Raw genomic sequence first — 4,924 nt, 5'->3', positions numbered from 1 at the left:
CAGGGTCTTGTTGACCTGGTGATTTGTAACTGAATATCTTTTTGAAACTTTGATAGATGTGTATCCTGGGCTTGTTTAATATATGTTCTTTGTTCCAAAAACATATAAGACTGTACTGAAAACCATGCTTCTCTGGAATGCTTTCTTCCTTTCTGGAAAAGGCCATCCCAGGTTGTAATCCTCACTCTGGCTCTAGTAAAACTCACCCTATTTCTCTTATCTATGGAATGGTTATTGGTTATTTTGTGTCAACACTGGTCAGTGGTTATAGCTGTTATTTGTAATTATTTTCTTCCATTATCCATTCCATATTCCCTGTGCCTTCGGCAAGCACCTCAGTATTCTCAGGTTTTTAACTGATGGGGTGAACCAAACCTTCATTCGTGAAGCGTATGGGCCATTAGTAGTTCTGCCTGGAGGGGCTGTTTTAATTTTCCATTGACCTTAATTACAGGGCATGGTAATACTAGGGATCTCCTGTATTCCAGACATGTTCTTTCTTCGCTCAACTGTGGAGTAGTAGTACAGTTTCCCACTTGGTAGTCAGGATCAATCACTACAGCCAGCACAGTAACTCCTTTCTTTGCCTGTTGATTTAGAGGCATGAGGAGACCACAGAGGCTGGGCAGCAGTCTTAACTTCCAATGTAATGAAATCATTTTTTTTTCCTGATGGAAGCATTCTTCCCTCTAGACCTTAGATCTCTAGGCCAGCAGAGCACAAAGTTAAGGGAATAGGTAGCAAAAATTTTGCTAATGGATTACAGGGGGTAATTATGGATGGTGCCACTCCCATTTCTACGCCTTGATTCCTGGACCAATGAATCCTGGTTATGGGAGAAACAGCATCATATATTAAATGCTGAACCTATACAAGCTTCTCAAGAAGCTTGTCTCAGCCCTGCCACGTATTGTCACATAATTGGCACTGTAACTGAAACTTTAAAAGGCCATTCCATCATTCTATCAAGTTAGCTGCATCAGGGTGGTGGAGAACATGGTAGGACCAATGAATTCCATAAGCATAGGTCCATTCCTGTACTTCCTTTGCTGTGAAGTGAGTTCTTTGATCTGCAGCAATGCTGTGTACAACACCATGACAGTGGAGAAAGCATCCTGTAAGTCAATAAATGGTAGTTTTGAAAGAAGCATTGCATGCAGACAAGCCAATTTCATTTCCAGAGTAAATGCCTATTCCAGTAGGGACAAAATGTTGCTCTTCCATGATGGAAAAGGTCCAATATAATCAACTCATTATCAGGTAACTTTCTAATCACCCTGTGGAAGAGTGCCAAATCTGGGTCTCAGTGTTCATTTCTGCTGCTGGGAGATTGGGCACTCAGCAGTGGTGATAGCCAGGTCAACCTTGGGGAGTGGAAGGCCATGTTGCTGAAGCCACACATAACCTCCATCCCTAACACCTTGGCACTTTATTCACAGCCCTTTGGTCAATGACAAGGGTGGCTGGAGAAAGAGGTTGACTGGTATCCACAGACTATTCTCTTGATTATTAAAATTCTCCTCTGCTGAGGTCACCCTTTAGAGAGTATTCACATGGGACATAAATACATTTACATTTTTGCCTATTCAAAGAGGTCTATCTATATACCTCTTCCCCAAATTTCCTTGTCACTAATTTTTCAATAATGTGCCTTCCAAGTCTGCCTATCCAGCTAAACTATTTGCCCCAGCCCATGAATCTTTTCAGATGTGTGTATAATTTCTGGCCATTTCTCCTTCCAAACAAAGTGAACAGCCAGGTGCACTGCTCAAAGTTCTGCCCACTGGGAAGATTTTCTTTCACCACTGTTCTTCAGCAATATCCCAGAAAGGGTGGATGGTGATGCAGCTGTCCACTTTCATGTGGTGCCTGCACCAACTGTGAACCAGGCCCAGGTTTTCTCTTCCTTTGTCAACTGATTGTAGAGAATTCCTCATGAGACCATAGGTGTAGGCTAGCAGAGAGAAGGCAGCATAGTGTGAATGGGGACCATGGGCTGCTTCTTTATGTAACTCACTTGTGCCTTCAGGACCTGCTTGGGCCCGATCATGTATATACCAGTTCCTTTTGATGATGGAGTGCTGTTGTGCATGCCCAACTTTATGAATTGGTAGGTCAGATAAAACCCAGTTCATGATGGACAGTTCAGGTTGCATGGTATCTTGGCGGTCCGTAGTTAAGCATTCAGTTTCTACTAAGACCCAGTAGCAGGCCAAAAGTTGTTTCTCAAAAGAAGAGTAGTTATCCGCAGTGAATGTTAGGACTTGGCTCCAAAATTCTAACTGCTTATACTGCGATTCACCTATAGGGGCCTGACAGAGGAACTAAACATAATCCCTTCAATAGAAAAAAGTACATACTTATAGGTCCTAAATTAGTAGCACTATTTAAGAGTTTAAGATTATTCGATCCACTGGCATGGAATTTGACTTAGTATACATGCTACGTACATGCTGTAACAAGTAGCGTGTCCTGTATACATTCAGGACATAGTATACATGCTAAATCACTAAATATTGTATAGCCCTATTCCAAAATAGGTAAAATATTTGACTTCAGAAACAAATAGGTGGAAGTAAATCCCTGTGCCAATACTATTAGTCACAGCGACGTATCCGGGGAATTTGTGCTTTCTGTCTACACAATGGGTTCTGTATGTATGTTTAGAGGTCCTGGTTCCAAGAAAAGGAATCCATTATTGAAATTTATTTGCCTTAAAATCAGTTCATTGGTCTTATACTGTATCCTCTGCCAAGAAATTAGTTAATCTAGGAAATTAGATAATCTACGGCCTCTTTCATGGAAGCACTGGCAGAAATGCTGAGGTTCTTAAAAGGCAAATTGGTGTCTGGAGTAGCTGTCAATTCTGATAAAGACAAATTGCCCACTCCAGTTCAGAGAAAAAGTGTGATGTAATCATTTTGCTATCAAATAGCTAGCTAGTCTCTTTGAGGGATGATACCATACAAAGTGATTGGCTGCCAACAGGATGAGCATTGAGCAACGTGAGTAACTTGAATAGTCTTGGGAAAGAGAAGCCTGTGCTTTTGTGCCTACAAATAGCCACCATGGTCACACCATTTTGGGATCAGTGGGCCAACACTGGAGTGACTGAGAAGAGAGGATGTTTCATATCCACGTGATGAGTCATCCTGTCTCCCTGATTGTTGAGTGTCTCCTTTGTGGAGGATGCTTTCTGATGTTAAATAATAAGAGGTATAACTGTGTCCCCATTTCACATATATAAGTCTACTCACTTGTTTCTTTCCCATACTTCTTTGTCTCTGATTGTCCAGTCTTTCTCCCTCCAGACTAATGACCGGCCAGCCAAGCCATTTTCCCTGGTCAGGATTCTCTGTACACGTATACCTCAAGCTATTCTCTTTCCACATTCAACAAATGACTAAATAAAATACTCAAAGCTCTTCTTTCATAGAGGATTTTCCCTCAACTCTTTCCTTTAGGGCTATCCCTGAGTGGTAGAGCCATCCCCTGAGTGGGGAAGTAGGTAAGCCACACCAATGTTTTAAGACAGATTTAAGTTTGTCTTATCCTCCAGAACAGGGCCATAGACAACCTCCTGTAAGTCAATAGATGTGCGCTGAAGAAGAGATGTTGCTATGACCGAGATAGGTGACATGAGAAGCTTGGCCACTGGTTCATGAAAATTATTTGCGTCTTCTGAAATATCCGAGGAATGATTTCAAAGCCACTTTTTCCATCATGCAATGGATTGCTGCTGCACCTATTCAATATTATGGCTCAAAGAAATGACAATACTAAGTTCATGATAGGCAGTCCTGGGCATATTTTCATTTGATGATGAATGGTCAGATGCTCAGTCTTTACAAAGGCCTAAGACTATGGCAAGAGCTTTTATTTTTTTCTTTCAAAAGGCAGTTATTTCGGGAATGATCAAAGCATGGCTTTCTCCAGAATCTTAGGGCATCTTTGTTGTAAACTTTCTATATATTTCACTCTCTAGCACACGTGTATTAAAAGGGTACCCAGAGTACTTACACATTCATATTTACTATGTTTGCTTTTCATTTCATCATCACAGTGGATCAGTGTACTGCACAAAATTTAAAAATGATTAAGATCTCCCTGTGTTTTCTGAGGCGAGAGAATGTTTGACACTGTTCTTCCTATGTAACGGAGAACTGCTTTGATCTTTTCTATTGAGGAAAATTGAAAAGAAAGTATTTCCAGGTCAGCAGGCACATATTAAGGACCAGAAGCTATGTTGATCTATTTCTACAAAAATACAACATTAAGCATAGTATCCGAACTCCTTGATTGGTTTGGATTTTAAAGGGACTAAATAGTGAATTGGATGAAGACATTATGGGACCACCCATTTTGCCTCCTCTTGTCTTGGAGAATTGTGTTAACCTCTGAAATTCCCCCTGGAAAACCGTATTGCTTCTGATGTATGATCTTGGTTGGCCTTTGAAGAGAGATATCCCAGGGTCTTCTTTCAACAATGTCTTCACAGATCAGGAAACAAATACCAGATTTCTGTAAGTTCCTAAGTATTTACCAACTAATTATTCACACGGTGACTGAGGAAATACCCAGGAAAATGGCATCACTTTATAGTGGCTAGGATTCCAATTATCACCTGGCTTTCACAATTTCCCACTCTAAATGGGAGGAAGTAGCATTTTAGTTTACTCACCTGACACCAGTTTCTCTGAGATCCTTTTCTAACAAAGAGCCTTTGAATAATTTGGGTATTCTCCTATACCTGATAAAAGTTATCTGTATATTATTGTGATATTATAAGGTACTTCTTAAAAATATATAAATATATTCCACATCCCATATAATCAATGGGCTCTCAGCTTTATTACCAAATTGTTCATTTTGTCATTTTTTTTTTTTAAAGATTTTTTATTTTTTTCCTTTTTCTCCCCAACAC

The 4,924-nt window shown here is 40.2% G+C and overlaps 1 pseudogene; it reads right to left on the bottom strand.

The window, feature by feature from the left end:
* Positions 1-265: 265 nt before the first annotated feature.
* Positions 266-3,272, bottom strand: LOC139084044 (uncharacterized; annotated as a pseudogene).
* Positions 3,273-4,924: the final 1,652 nt, after the last annotated feature.

The sequence above is a fragment of the Equus przewalskii genome, chromosome 6 (genome assembly GCF_037783145.1).
Source record: "Equus przewalskii isolate Varuska chromosome 6, EquPr2, whole genome shotgun sequence".
In the NCBI taxonomy this organism is placed as follows: Eukaryota; Metazoa; Chordata; class Mammalia; order Perissodactyla; family Equidae; genus Equus; species Equus przewalskii.
The sequence above is the reverse complement of the archived record's forward strand: the minus strand, read 5'-3'. Positions and strand labels throughout refer to the sequence as shown.